Genomic DNA, 16,857 nt, shown 5'->3' with positions numbered 1-16,857 from the left:
CAGGGGGTGATAGAGTGCGTATATAAAATTAATGTATTACCCCACATTTATATAAAAACTAAGGGGCTAATACAGGTCATTAAATTGATATCGTTCTTCAATCTGTAAGACAGATTCAGCACTCTCTGAATACAGTAAGTCTCCTTTGAACGAAAGGGTTAGGTTCCACTAAAAAGCTTTCGTTAAGTGGTTTACATTCATCGAAGCACTTTTTCCCACATAAATTAATGTAATAAGGGGGGAGGTGTTCCTGTACTAAGCTCTATGGTAGATTAATATACTGTACATTACTAAGCTCTGTGACAAAATAATTACAACACATCAAAATACTGAAGCTAAAAACAATAAAACATGCAAAACATAAATGTACATAAACAGAGTTGTCAATTGTTGTTTGTGGGAATGAGAGTAGAATGAGAGAGAGGCAGAGTGTCAGTGAGATGCAGTGGGTGGGAGGGACAGAGGAAGGAAGATGGTAAGTGGTTGAAGAGATGATGCGTCAGTCGGTTTGTTCGGTAACACTGGCTGCAGGGCAGCAAGACAATTTAGCAGCTGATGTTTACCCACAAAATTGAGTGTAAGTATAAATGAACAACATCGTATTTCTTCTACATTGTTACATAAATTTTAAATTATGCAGTGAGAATAACAAAGAAACAATGTACAGTATTGTACAATATTGCACTATAATGAATGACAGTCATACAGTGAGTGAGAGAGGCAGTGTCGGTGAGAGCAGTGGGTGGGAGGGAGGGAGGAAGGTGAAATTATGATTTAGGTGGTGATAATAGAGGTGGTGATGGTGGTGAGAAAGCAGAAAGGTGGGGGTGACTTACCTTTCGTAATAGTAGAATATTCTTTCATTAATCAGGAAATGGGTAGTAAAAACTTGCTTGCATTATAGTGAGGATTCATTCAAAGAATTAACGTTCAATGGGGATTTGCACAGAAAGCCAGTCTTGCTAGCCATCACCCAGGATGTTTTGCCAATACCAAAATGTCGCTTCACATAAAACCACCTTGGGTATAAGTGCCCTGTACCATAGCTAGGGAGGTTTAGATGGCATCTACCTGCAGGACATCCTTACATTCTGGAAAGCTCCTCCATTGGTCTTATAGAAAGATAGTGGGGTCACCCTCTAAGGATTCTGATGGCAACAATCGCTCAAAGGTGACAGTGTTGTTCGGTGCATATTTGTCAAGGAAGGACTTGCTCAAGTGTTCATACTTCCGGTCACCCTGAATTGAAGGTAGAGGTTTAACAATATCATTGTCCAGAACGACTGTAAAGTAATTTAGGTCGTCCTCTTTGATTGACAAGATTACTGTATGAAAAATAGTTAAATTCTCATCAACCAACCTTGTATGGTCTTCCTACAGAAGTCATGAGGCTCACATATGGTTTGGAGTGATATTTTGTTTATTCCCCCCGACCCCTGAACTTTGATGCTGTAAACCAGATTTTGGTACGATTTAAATGTTATTACTGTATAATTTTTTCTTTTGATATTCCTCCATTCAGTGGTTAATGACCACGAGTTGTCATCGCCATCCTCAAAAGGTTAATTACAAAATTTGTGCCACCATCACTACAGTACTTTGAGCAGCCTGTACAAACTATATCCCTCATCATTTGTTGAGTGTTAAATTATATTTGTTCAGAACATACTGTATCATATTTCCATGCATAAATAAAGCTTCGTTGAACTTATTTTGTTATTAATAAGAAATAAAGAGATTAAAAATAAATAAGAGCAATTGCTCACAGCTGAATCTCTGCTAGCCTGTTGTGGTCAGCCATTTTATCACTGCTTCACACCATTAATTTTCTTTTTTCATAACATAAATGTTATTTGTCTGCTTCCTTTGATAAATGTTTAATAATTTAACAATCTAACAAGTGTTTTCTGGTTAACAGTTACAGACCTCACAATAACACTACATCCTCTTTTACACCCATATATATGCATTAATGCAAGTCCAGTATGTGATAACGTGAGCCAAGTAGAGTGGTGGAAAATTGTGTCGTGTAGTGCATCAGTTCTCTACCTGATTTACTCTAGATAAAGTGCAAAGGAATTTTTTTAAATGAGTCTTTTAATCATCAACTAAAAAACAATTCAAATCAGGCACACTCAAATAGAACCGTCTGGAGGTGAAGAGATGATTGTAGGAAGAGTTGTTTACAGACGTACACAATTATATTTGTAAACATCACCCCAAATTGCGTATATCTGTAATGAGTACAGTACAATATTAATAAGACACACAAATACTTCTCCAATCACAGCTTGTATCAAGAGACAGGAAAAGAGTGTAGTTTTAGACGTGAAATTAGACATTATTAAATGACATGAGCATAAAGGAACACCAGTGAAAGAGAGAACATGCATGTGCTTCTCAATAATTTATAACCACATTCATGTACTGCACTGTAATTCATTTATGAATTCTTACATGTTTATTTTGTTAATAGCATAAGATTAGTAAAGTTCTATATTTTCCAGTCTGAGATGCCTAAAAGGCCTGGGTGGACAGCACTTTGATCTGACACAGCTGTTTTGTCAGTGTTTGATACCATGAATACATATTTTGTAAACACAATTGCTGCTTGCCATTGCTACCTTTGATAAATATATTTACGAGTGCTTCGATTTACACAACACCAATTTACAAAAATTTACTAATACAATAAGTCCTCGTTTAACATCGGGGTTACGTTCCTAAAAATGCGACGTTATACAGAACGACGTTAAACGCATCAATTTTCCCCATAAGAAATAGATAAAATATGGGGGTTACTTTCCTGATCCTCCCTTTGCCCCTGAAATACATTACATATACAGTACAGAAAATCATTGCCATTTCTATAGAAAATAGTGCATACATATACAACTACTAAGTTTGTATTGGTACTCACCAATGGGTGGAGGTGGTAGAGCGAGTGTGTGGCGGGTAGTGAAGCAGAGGAAGCAGATGGCGGGAAGGGAGGAGTTTGGCAGGAGCAGAGTAGGAGGGCGGGAGAGGAGGGTGGCGAGTCACTGAGACTGCGACGAGCCGAAGAAAGTAGTCCGTGATGATGCAAAACGACGTAGTATCGGATCACCGGGACGTTAAACGAATTTTTGGTCTCTAAAGTTTAGCGACGTAGTACTGAAACAAAGTTAAGCGAGACGATGTTAAGTGTGGACTTACTGTACTGTAAATTTTTTTTTTATTCCAGTGCTTCGGTATACGAATGAAAACCCAGCGAGCATCCTGTGCTGAACATAGACAGTAAGCAGTGTACTGTAGTGCAGGCTAGTGTGTGGCAACGTTTCTGTACTAATATATACATATACTTTACTGTATATGAAGGTGCTACTGTATATTGACAAAAGTACTGTATAGCTAACTGACCACCAAATTGGAGGCCGAAATTTACAACGGATTACAGTACTATACTTCAATTATGTTCATATGGAGGAAGAAATTGATTCATCTATGCCTGTGTCACATGCCTATCAACAAGAACAAGGCAATGACCACAACTCAGGCCCCACGCAACAGGAGGAGATTTTTTATAGTGATATCACCTGATATTTTTTATAGCAGTCATGAATGTTCCATTATTTGCTTTAAGTGTTTTATAGGCCCCCACACAACAGGGAGAGGAATTTGATAATGAAGGTGATACACCCAATAATCATGATTGTGACCATAGATATGTCACCAATTGCTGCGAGTGATTTTTCATAGGACCAACACAACGGGAGGAGGAATCTGACAGGGATATTCTTTTTTGTAGGAACATACAGGTATCTCTCTCTATATAATTGCAGTCATTAGGAAAAAAATGGCTTTTGAGCCAAGAAAAATTTATTTACGAAAGTTTTTTCAGGAACGTATCCATTTCGTATATCAAAAAGCACTCCTGTATAGCAATTTACAACTTTACATGCAATTACAGAACACTACAAAGTAAGAAGCTCCTCAATTTGCCACATCATATTATGTCATGTGAAGAAAACAAGATTGATAGAGTTATTAAACAATGGAATTACCAAAGTTTGAGTGTGGAATAATAATATAAGCTAAAGGCTTCATTCTGGGGTTTTAACTAAGTAATGGCAGAATCACCAATGAGCGGAACTACTGCCTCAAGGGAACTTGGTCAGTAGTGTTCCTTGGGGTGGCAAAGCTACTTGCTCAATGTATATTTCAGTCACCATCTAAATTATACAAAATTGCAGAAAGACATCTCAAAACATATTTTCCTGAGTGGCCTTATCAGATTAACATTTTAATTTCTTTTATACTGCAGTTACTGGGTTTTAGAAAACAGTTTCTTCAAATACTTTGAGAATTAGCTATTCTTCTGCCAATCTTTCTGAAAATTTTTGGGCATAATTTATTTATCAAGTAAGAGTGAACGAAGATTTTCTTACTGAATCTTTTATTCGTCCACAGATGCACTAATGCCTCCTAAGTATCCCTGTCTAAATTCAAATGAAATATCAAAGGCAACATCATTATTTGTATCAGACATGTATTGTACACTCACAATAAATTATTAAATAGGTGTATGCACTAAATACACAAAATCTTTATCATAGTTATTAGTGCAACCCATACACTGCATATAGTACAGTACAATGGAATACTTTAAATATTTCATGGAACAAAATACCAATACTGTATGTTTGGAAAATAATAATAAACAAAAAATTATAATACTTATCACAAATGATTTTACTTCAACATTTGATGAGCAAAGTCATTTGAATCACAGAGAAGAAGGATATGGGTTTGGAATTAACTTGTAATATCCAAGAGCATCACCAGAAAAATGTTTCTTTTGTAGTATAAACAATTTAAAAAAGAAGAGGGAGTAGAAAGGAATATCCTCAGTAATTACCTTTCAAATTAGTCATGCCAAGTCATAAAATACAGCATTCACAAATCTAATTTCTTTAAAACTAATACAATAAATTTTACATCACAAAGCAACAGTGTTTATAGGAAAATTGGAAAAAATTAACACTATTAATAAGCAATATCCTGAAGAATGATTTAATTGTTCCCTCTATGCATCTTGCAAGAGCAAAATTCTCACTTAAAATGAGCATTTTCATAAAAAAAAGCATGGTGGCCCCATTAGTTTTTGGTTGTAACAAGTCACTCACTACTACCTGGCCCCCTATCAACACCCGATGTAAAGCAGGTCCTTTTCTACAAATGTCCACAAACTAGCAAGAAAGCAAAGCACTGATTTTTTTAACCTAAATTAGCATAAACCCTTTCCATTCATATTAAACACTTACAGTGGTATACGTTCAAATATGTATTTCTTTTAAGTTAGTCTTCATTTAGTTTCACACAAATAATTATAATTAATATTTGCATTACAAGGAGGCTGAAATCAAGAAATTAATAAATATTTTATTAAATTAATAATGATGCTACTACCTTGTACTACTAATAATAAATATGAGTATGGCAATCTTGGGCTATGTCATGAAATAAGGACTGAGAATTCTATTTAAAAATATGCATACTGTATACAGTACTGTAAAAAACCCATAATTTGTACCCCAAATTCGTATGTTTTGCTGTCACAAAATACTGTACTGTATACAGTACTGTATATTACAAATTTTGTAATATTTGGTAAAATTTCAAAATATGAGACATTTCGAAATATTATACTGTATACATTTAACAAAAGTGTGAAAAAATATGCACAGAATTAGACATAGAGCATTGAGAGCTCTATAATATGGCACATTTCCATTGTCTGTTCTACTAAGCAGTAGGACTAGTAGCCGTGTGATTTTTTCAACCACATATTTTGTAGCTTGTTTCATTAGTTTCATCTTCACTAACTTAAGTTTGGTATTTAGATAGTACATGTTGAAACAGGAAAAAATTTATTTTTCTGCAATTCCTCAGAATAAACTCACCAACTGCTATTATTACATTCAACCAGTGAGCAGCAGCCAAAGTAAACAGTCACTTGCTGTACCATAGTGACATACTGCCATTCTATAAAGCAGCCAGACAGCCCAATTTTTCCCTACCTTTTCCGAAGTTTTATATGGAAAACAACGTGCATTAGTATTGTTCTATTTTCTTATTTTTTCTTCATGTCAGCTAATTAACTTGGAGCTGAAATGATGAATGACGAACAGGTAGGATAAAAAAGCTGAGGGTGATATCAATTGGCTGGAGTATCATCTGCCACTATGATCATCTTGAAGCAAAACTATGTTGGTGACCGTTTGAATAACAATACCTGTACTGTACTCGTAAAACAGTTTATCCACATTAGCTGCCTTGGTTTCATTCAGTTTTTGTTTTTCTTTTATACATACCCAGATAGCTTTATCCGATTCACTATCAGCATAAACCTTATATAATTTGTTCCATATCTTCATCAAACCATAAATTGTGGTTCCTACACTATACTGTACTGGTCAGTTTCTTTATTGAGTCTCTAGGGATTTTCAAATTTTTCTTTGATACTAAGCATTTTATTTATTTTTATAACAGTGCATCACTCAGTACAGGTACCATCACTTTTGCATATGTTTTGAGGTGTTTTAAGGGCAGCACACCTGGTTAGAATCCACAATAAAGCTGATGACATTTGGAGGGAAATTTTAATTTTAAATTTCTTTTGAAATTTGATTTTTGAATTATTGATACACAAGCATAAAATAAAAATAAAAATACAATACATATTAAATACTACTACAGTGAGTTCTACTATAACGCGTGTTTTGACAACGCGAATTGGCTCTAACGCGATTTATGAATAGAGGAACGATATTTGTATAACGCGAACGCTTGTTTGCTGTAACGTGATTTTTGCTTACTATTTCTCCAATTTTGTGGTATTAACTGTGAATATGGTAAAGAAGAATATCTCCAAGAAGCGTTCTGATGATCGCATTCCCGGTGATGATCATAAAAGTAAGGCTATAACCCTTGAAGAGAAGCTCGATGTTATCTACCTGAAAATCACCCTTCTCCCCCATCAAGTTATATTCATATTTTTTCAAGGTAAAGTGTTACATTTACTGTATGATTTCATTATTAGATATGAATGTAACATTTATTTAGACTGTGCTATCCTTTGTGTTAGGCTAACTACTAAATTTTTTTCGATTTGGAGTAATCTGCACCTAACCCTATTTTCTCCATAAGCCCTGTTATTTCTATTACGCGAATTTCTATAACACGATGTTTTACAAGAACACAGCTATCGCGTTATAGCAGAACTGACTGTACAGTCAATAAATCGGAATACAGTACAGCCTTGTACAGCACTGTAATTTGAAGGAAATTTTTCTAATATGTAATAGTCAAACACATATACTACAAATCATAATCTTAAAACTGAAATTGGGCTCACTGCAATTCATTCCAAAACTTTGCATTAGTGGGATGATGACAAAGAAACAAAGGCCAACAAGGGAGACAACACGAGCTATGCCCTCCACTATTTCTTAATGTAATGTAATGTAATGTAGTCGTGAAAACTTGGAACCTATCATTCACGAAAGCTGGACAAGAGTACCGGTAGTTTGACATATGAGTGCAAAGGGTTAACAAACTATGACATCTTTTTCCTGATCTGCATTATTGCCTTTAAGAATTACCATACAATGTTTATGTGTCCACACTATTATGCACTATTGGTCAAGCAGTCAAATGGAATGACTCTGAAAATTAGAAAAGAAATATCAAATAGAGGTACAGGTATGCACTTTAAACTCAGGTTAAGAAGATATTTGTCATCAGACACGCATTTCAATTACATTCACCTTTGCACAAAATGTTAAGGCTAGATTCCTTAACTACAAAAGTAAAATTTCCCCTGAAAGACCTTTCATATCAAGAGGTTATATTTCACTAGTGTATATAGTACAACAGGATTGTTACTGAAGCAGTCATAAATCTCCTTACACTGTACTATCTTTCCACAAAATCTAATACTGCAAGTGTCTTACTCTCTAATGCTACACTAACAAATGAACACATGAAATTATGAACTACTCTAGGCAATAATTTATGATGTTATACCAAGAAACTTAAATTAAATAAAATTTGTTTACCCAAATTTTATTAGTTGACTAATACTTGTACCATATGTGTTACAATGTTTTTTCATGCTTGAGCTATCAATTTCAAGGAGAAATTTTGCTTGTATGGGACCTCATGTACATGAATGTAACCAACCTGAATTTACCATACCACTTTCAGCATTAGTTATGCCACCTAAGACACTCCTAGTTATGTAATACAAATGCAGTGTAACATGAAATATATCATTAAAATTCAACATTTACAATATATTCTATATGTAAATAAATTTAAAAACTTTTCTTTATCACTGTTATGGAGGTGTAAATACAGTACAGTATTTCATATTTGGAACAATAAACATGACATAGAATACTGTAGTTTCTAAGTGAAACTACGTTCATTAATCATATTCTGGTGGGTGAATGTATTGCAAATAGGCATAAATCTTTCACAGTAGCAATGATAAAACATATCCCAAATCTTACAATGACTTTTATTATTGTTCTTCATTTATTCTCATAAAACATAAAAATGACAATACTGTTAGAGAACACTCTCTCAAATGCTATCCCAATGTATTACATTTCTTTATAACTTGAGAGCATAAATAAGTATTAAAAATCATTCACTCATATATAAAATATTCCATTCCATTCACATTACTGATTATGATCTATGCCCAACAAAACTGAACATCATGCATGGAATGAACTGGAATAGTTATCTTGTGACAAGTATGGGATCACAAGTTTTGGCACATTGGATCCTGTTAAATTTCAACAGTTTTCCGGACGGATTTTCCCACTTACAGGTTATAATTCATTCACTATTAAAACCTAAAGTATCATGTTAATGGATGTTATTTTCAAATGTTAGCATTACCTCGTGAATCTTATACATTTCACCCATTATTTACAACAGATTCATCAGAAATAATCTGGTAAATCAGATCAACATTTACAAATGGAACCATGTATTTCAACAACACATCTTTGAAGACTACTACTGCCATCCTTTCAATAGACCTTTCACATAACTATGTCATCAGTTGTTTACCACAATGTATTCTGGGGGAAACCTGGGGATCTATTCTACCATCTTTGTTTATATCCTGCTTGCTTTACAAAGGCTGTCGTGTGCTGAATTGTACATTAAAAAGAAAGTGGACACCTTTAAGTTTCTATCACCTTCCAGCCGATGATAGGAAAAGAAAACTTTAGAAAAGTTTGATCAGAAATGAAACCATATAGCAGGACAAATGACCCAAATACTGTACTGTAAGTGGATACTGTACATACCCAAATATTAGGGTGCATTGGTGTTTACAGTAGTTTTTGTGGTTATATTGCATTTTAATATTACAATATTACAATTGTTTTTTAAATAAAAAAAGAAAAGAAAATCAAGTCACACACACACAGCCTGAATGTTTGTTTTACTTCTTAAATAGCACCATAAAGTCAACAGCATTACATACTTTAAATAAAGAAAAACACATTAAATTCAGTAACATCTGGCACAAGTTACCTCGAATCTTTGGTTTAATTTTACCAATAATAATTTCAAAAGCTATGTGAAAACAATATTAATATCTTTGTATTCATAACTGTTCAAACAAACAGTAATTACTTAAGAACTCACTAGAAGCTGCTGGAATGTAAAGAAGCCCATTTAACTTGCTCTAAGGAAGCTTTCAATTTCTGAATAGACTAAATTTGTTATTTAAAAAGCAAAACAAACTTGAACAGTTTGTGGGAGTAAGACTGCATGGAGGCAAAACTTGATGTAGTCTCCTGGTAGGCTCAGGGTAAAATGGATGACCTAGGACCCAGGAAACTGGAAAATCCTCAAAACTGGTTTGGTCTTGGTCCCAAGGTTTTCAGGTTTGAGGATACAGCCACTCCTCGACTTAGGACGGGGTTAGGGACCCAAATCCAGGCCGTAAGTCGAATTGGTCTAAGTCAAAATAAAGTCGGGACTTGAAAATACGTAATTTGAAAAAAAATTGGTAAGACTGGGGCGGTCGAATGTCCGGGTGGTCGTAAGTCGAGTAGGTTGTAAGTCGAGGAGTAGCTGTGTATACCTGTACAATCAAGTTTGTTGTGTAGCATAATAAATATGGTAAATGTACAGCATGACTTTTTCTCCTATTTATATTTGGAAATACACATAGATTAGAACGGCGATTTATAGTGAATCAATTTAAGATTATTGATTTAAAGCGACACCCACAATTAAGGACAATGTATTAGTTTAAAGCGAATCTTTCCTATTTTACGCGAGTCAAATCTGGTGCGTAATATGGAAATACACACTATTTTAAATTTTGCATCTAATGTTTCCTGCCAGCACCTCTCTGGGCACACTACACAGCTGCCCACCACCCTCCCACATCCTCAGTTCTCGCACTGACGCTCCAGTGAACGGACATACTGTGTGACACTATCTCCTTCTATCACGTACATCAACCATCACCACTACCGGTATGTCCAAGAGGCCAGCCACTACATCATTAACTACCCCAACGACCAAGAAATCAAGGCAAGCAATTACACTGGAGCAGAAAGTCAAGGTGCTGGAAGCACTGCAGCGTAGAAATGGTGCTTCAAGTGTGGGGCGCCAATTTGGACTGTCGGAGAGCTCTGTCCACGCTATCAAGCTCAGTGAGAAGAAAATTAGAGCAGCCTATGCTTCACCAGATGTTGCCAAGGGTAAACTCCACCTGAAGTCTGCTATGTATGTTGAGATGGAAGATGCACTGAAGTTATGGGTAGAAGACATGCAGCACTGAAAATTTCCTCTCACTGGCCCAATGCTGCAAAACCAAGCCTATGAAATACAGTCTTGGATACTTGAAAAGGAAGGGAAGTCCATCAAAGACAGTAGTTTCACAGCAAGTACAAGCTGGCTGTACAAATTTATCAAAAAGACGGGGCTAAGGAATGTGACGCTTTCAGGTGAAGTTGTATCTGCCGACGTGGAGGTGGCTGAGGATATGAAGAAAATTCTGAAGGATATAGTGTTAGAAAATGGTTATTCTCCTTGCCAAGTGTGAAATTGTGATGAAACTGGGCCGTATTGGAAAAGAATTCCCAAGAAAACCTATCTAATAAAGAGTGAAGAAAAGGCACCTGGGTTCAATGTCAACAAGGACAGCCTGACGATTCTCCTCATGGCCAACGCATCAGGCACCTCACGAATGAAGCACTCATCATCCACCACTCGGCTAGATCTCGTGCCTTGAAAAATGTGTTCATCCCGAAACTTCCTGTAATTTGGCGATCAAACAAGAAGGTGTGGATGACTTCTGATATTTTCGATGAGCGGTACATCAGCCATGCCACCCCATTCATCGAAAATGTTAACAAAGACTGAACCTTAGCCACAAGGCCTTGGTTCTCATGGACAACACATCTTGCCACTCCAAACACCAGTGCAGTGTGAATAAGTATGTAAACTTGACCTTCTTCCCTCCAAATGTGACTTTACTGATTCAGCCACCAGATCAAGGTGTTCTTGCCTTGTTCAAGAGATATTATCTCAAGGACAACAATATGACTGCAGCAACATTTTGGAAGAGCTACACCATCAAAGATGCCATAGCTAACATCGCACTTGCGTTGAAAAGTGTGTCAGAAACTGCACTAAATGGAATGTGGCGTAATCTGTGCCCTGAGGTAGTCCATGATTTCAGGGGCTTTGATAAAGGCGAGAACGTGAAAGGCATTCTGAAGCTCGTTAAGGAAGTGAGAGGTGATTCAGGATTTCAAAAAATCCAAGAAGAGGATGTGAATTAACTGCTTGTCAGCATGGAGGATCCTCTCACTTCTGAAGAAGTCTTGGAGATGGCGAAGAAACACGCGGAAGAAGAGGAAGCAACAGATAAGCCCCAAACAGTAGGGAAGGAACTGACAATTCCTAAGCTGAGGGAGTTTATGCAGCACGTCACTTGTGCCACCCATTCTGCACTGCAACATGACCCTGATATGGAATGCAGTATGCAAGTAATGGAGGTGTTGAATCGGGCTGCATCTACGTACTCTCAGCTGCTAGATCAGATGGTTATGGCCCAGCAACAGAAGAAAATCACCTCATTCTTCTGTTCATTATCCTCACCAGTTGAGTTTGTTATGAAACTGAGTGTTTATTACTTGGAAAATTTTACATTAAATTTTGGGTGTATGATATGTAATAATTATGTGGTAGAAATTCAATAATTTAAAGAAGTTTTCCATTTCTTCAGCTCCTGGGGTAGCTGGCCCATCTACATCTGGGCAGCCACGGCCATCAACCAGTGCTTCCCGCGTGTCAGATGCGTCCACAGTCACAGCACTAGACAGTGATGTGGATGATGAGCTGGTCGAGTTTGGCTCTACATCTTCAGAGGATGAATTGCCTAACTGAAGTCGAGTGAAAATCTATTTTTGATACCATAAAGTAATTAAAAAATAAGTTGAGAGGAAAGTGAAAGTGCTTGGTGAGTCAGACAAGAGGCGGGTGGTGAGTGGTACCAGTGCGACCACCCTCTCACATCAGTTGCTCGTTAGTAAACAGACCATTTCGCATCCGGTAATTTTAGCTGTGTTGAATTATGAGTGCTTGTTTATTCTAGGAGATGGGTTTAGGTGCATCTGGGTAGACTCTCAGTCAGGGCAGGGCCAGCATAAAGTAATGAAAAACTAAGTTGAGAGGATAGTGAAAGTGCATGGTGAGTGGTAGGGATGGAGTGAGACAGACGAGAGGCAGGCAGTGTGCGGCGCAAGCGCGGCCACCCTCTCACATCAGCTGATCGCCAGTAAACAGTCCATTTTGCATACTGTAATTTTAGCTGTGTTGATTTATGAGTTTTTTTTTAGCATAATACTACAAAAAACAATGTTTTGTTTATTCTAGGAGATGGGTTTAGGTGCATCTGGGTAGACTCTCAGTCGGGGCAGGGGGAGGGCCAGTGACGCGAGGCAGCAGACAGTACAGTCCAGCTCTCAACTCAACTGCAGGGAGTGCTTGCTGCATATATATCAATACGCCATATATTTTTCTCACATTTATTAGTTAATAAAAGTCTTTTTAGTATTTTGTGTTTCTTTCAAATACCAAACTAAATTATTCCATTGAAACAACACTTCGATTTAGTGCGAATTCGGTTTAAAGCGACCTCTCTTGGAACGTATCTATTGTTATATAGACGTTCTACTGTACTGTACTTGGAATAAAAAATATGTACTGTACAGTACAAACTATCATAACATGACTACACAAAAATAGCATATGGTAGTCTCGGCAAGATTAAATTAAAATTTGCCAATTTTAGTTACGTCCTCATTAGCTGGAACAATTGGTGCCGAGCTCTTCCGGGGATGAGAAATTTCCGAGTATCAAGACAACACTCTCATACCCAGAAAAATCCCACTTCCCCAGAATTTTTCCGGGTACTGGGAAAAGTTCCGCGAGTCTAAACTACGCTTCTTGTAAAGACAGGCACTGTCACACATCCTGGAATGTTTCTGGGTGCTGGGGAAAGTTTTCCTTGAGTCTAAGAGGTTTAAACTACACATTTCATCTCGACTCTAAACTATGCATCTTATCATCTCTTCTTGCATGGAAAAACACTCTTCAATAATTTAGACCGTGGCACGAGCAAAAATATTTAAGGCTAGCGAAAAAGTGTATAAACTTTTAGTAACAATCTGCTCTAATAAATTCTCTACAAGATTGTTCCAATAAAAGATCCTTCAACAAAATATTTTTACAAAACATACGAAATGTTGATACCTGAGTCAATAAAATCAGGTTCTACTGTACAGTATTTATAAACACTAGTTTTTATTAAAATAATCCTGAAAAGTTTATCCAGAAGTTTGGTTAAATAAATATATTAAAAAAAATAAAAATAAAAATATGATACAGGCAAGCTAAGCATGAATAGAGCTGTGTGTAATAGTCAAGACATTGGAATTTTCCACCCTGCACTGGGGAAAGTTTTCTGAGAGTCTAAGCTAAGCATCTCGTATGGACAGACACAGACCTATATGTACTTACGTAAATACTACTGTACACATACTGAACAATATATTGTAAATAAACAAAATAATATGTACTGCTACTGTACTCGCCAGCAGATGATGTTGTCTTGAACCTACAATACAGTAGTAATACACTGTCCACTCTGCTGATTACATAACTGGAATCACATTTTACATCCTAACACTGCTTTAACACTGTATTCTTGGCTGATTGTGTCCAGGTACAGTAATGTACAGCACTGCAGAATGCAAATTTAAGCATTAACTGCAGCGAGCGAGGGATCAATCTTGTACAATGGCAGAGGCTTCATGATGCCTAGTTTAGAGGGGATAAGCTGGGAGATGCATCAGCCTAACACAGGTATCCCATGCAGTCACATGACAGTAGTACAGTGTATTAGCCAATCACAGCTCGCGAGCCTACGGCCCATTCCCAGGTGATTTTCCACCCACAGGGCTGGCACGAGCACGTGGCAACGCAGCAGAGCATGATGCAATTTCTCGGAAATCCTGGAACATTTGTTCGCTGACCTCAAATAGAGATTTTTTTTCAGGAAAAATTCCGGGCCGATTTCCATTCCGGCTATTGAAAAGTTCCAAGGAACAGGGATTCCAGCTAACGGAGAGAAGACTGTACACACTCCCCTTGCTTAATGTGGGGTTGCGTTCCCAGAAAATGTTGTGTTGAGCAAACCCATTATAACATGGGGAGATAGGGGTTGTGTCAGGTAGACTGCAAAAAATGCAACCTCCCCCACACCATAGTTCAAAGGCATCGTACAGCTCTAAAGTAGCTCAATAATACACATACAGTACATTGTGGAGGCACTGGCGTGTCCATGAAATCAGTCCCCGAAAGTTTAACACCACAGCCATATGCAGATGCTGAGTCATACGTGGGCTCCGTCAAGCCTCACCATAGCAACCCAGCCCAGCTGAAGCCTTCCCTTAGCAATGCACCCCTCCCACTGGCACATGAAGGACTGTTAAATCATTTTATGTTTTTGACCTAATGATGATTATTTTTTGTATACTGTACATATTTTTGGGGCACATTCTGTATGTAGGATAGTGTTCATGCAACTGAATAAAGGAAATATGAAGAAAGTTAAGTTTATCTACTTGATATTACGAGTTGAAAAATAACCATAACATAACTTCCACTAAATCTCGCAGGCACACACAGAAATATTTACATTCATCTTATGTTTTTGACCCAATGATGATTTTTTTTCACATTCCGTATGTAAGATTATGTGTGCATGTCACCGAATAATATTTTTTTTATGAAAATTATGTTCATTTACCCAAAATTAAGACTCTAATCTTTTCGGCATTCCTCTTGATTGACTCGTTTACGGAGAAACCACTCCGACAGAATGGGCAGACTGGTCTCTTTCTAGTCGCAAGAATGTCTAACATAAACATATGAACAAACGTTTAAATAAGAATAAAAAATATACTGTACTCACATATGAAGGGCATAAACAATGAGGGTGATATAGGATGCTGGTTGGACATTAGCGTCCAACAGAAGCGGCAGATTGGCCACACACTAGCTGTTGAATAATGTCTAATTTACAGTACTCTGTAAGGTAAACATGGTCCTACTCTTCTTCGCCGAAGTGTCTCTATGGCACTTAGAAAACATTTAGGTGGAGCCATGGTGGTGAAAGCAAGAGAATATCTGAAATTAAACAAAGCGAAGTTTTTGGTTGTGGCTGGACCGAGCACTAGCTAAACTCTAAGCCAACATGGCATGGAGATGCTACCTGTGGACTGTAAAGGACTCAACCGCTGGCCTGAGCAAAAAATTTTCTACCTGATCATGTTCAGCTGAATTTAACCGTATTAGCCTGACTCAACCGCGTTTAAGCGAATCTTAGCCCTGCGTTAAGCAATACCAGGTAATACTAAAAAAAAATGTGATTGAGCGAATGTGCATTGACAAAACCCATGTTAAGCAAGGGAGCAGTACAAAGGTAAATAAATAAAATTAAAATTAAAACTAAACTATATACAGTACTCCCTCTTTATCGACGGGGGTTACGTTCTGTAGACGGCCGTCGATAAAGAAACCGTCGATACCGTGATGGTTACGTAATTTTTCTAACTATTATTAGCATATGTTGAATAAATGTACCTTTAAGCATTAATGCATTTCCTTTACACATAACCTTAAATAATAGTGTATAAATAATAATATAATAAGTGGACAAAAATACTAGCAAACTTACAATTTCATTTATTGAAGTGAACATCGGTCCTTACAGTAAACAATACAGTGTACAGTATATACAAGTGTGATGATTGAGGCTTATTAAAAGCCTGACCAGTCAGATGAGTATGATGAGTCAAGGTCTGCATCTTCTTGAGGGGTGTGGGCAGGTACTGCGTCTTGTTGTTGTGAGGTGCCGGCAGCTTCTACGTCTTGTTGTTGTGAGGTGTCGGCAGCTTCTGCCTCCTGTTGCAGGATGCCGGCAGGTTCGGCGATGGCAGGCACTCGGCGACTGAAGAAGTTGGTGATGGTGGTCTGTGCTTTCTTGCTTCTCATTTCCCTCTGCAGTTCTATATATGGCAACATAACATTTTCAATAGCTCTCTTTGCTTTAAGGGACCTATCAAGGGAGGGATCAATGTCATAGAGACGAGCAGAGAGGGCCTTACTCATTCTTATTACTTCACCAAGATTATCTAAAGTTAAGTTCTTATTTTCATCATCACTCACTTCATCTTCTGTTTCATCCTGCAGCTCCACTAATTG

General features: G+C 37.1%; 1 long non-coding RNA gene across 1 annotated transcript; it reads right to left on the bottom strand.

Moving 5' to 3' along the window:
• Positions 1–7,605: 7,605 nt before the first annotated feature.
• LOC121860345 lies at positions 7,606–16,197 on the bottom strand. Its single transcript, XR_006087862.1, has 2 exons — positions 9,149–16,197; positions 7,606–9,095 (listed from the first exon to the last, which is right to left on the bottom strand). It is a non-coding gene; the product is annotated as an uncharacterized LOC121860345 (long non-coding RNA).
• Positions 16,198–16,857: the final 660 nt, after the last annotated feature.

The sequence above is a fragment of the Homarus americanus genome, unplaced genomic scaffold (genome assembly GCF_018991925.1).
Source record: "Homarus americanus isolate GMGI-L3 unplaced genomic scaffold, GMGI_Hamer_2.0 scaffold48088, whole genome shotgun sequence".
Taxonomy (NCBI): domain Eukaryota; kingdom Metazoa; phylum Arthropoda; class Malacostraca; order Decapoda; family Nephropidae; genus Homarus; species Homarus americanus.
Note: the sequence above shows the minus strand (reverse complement) of the source record. Positions and strands in the feature narration are given on the sequence as shown.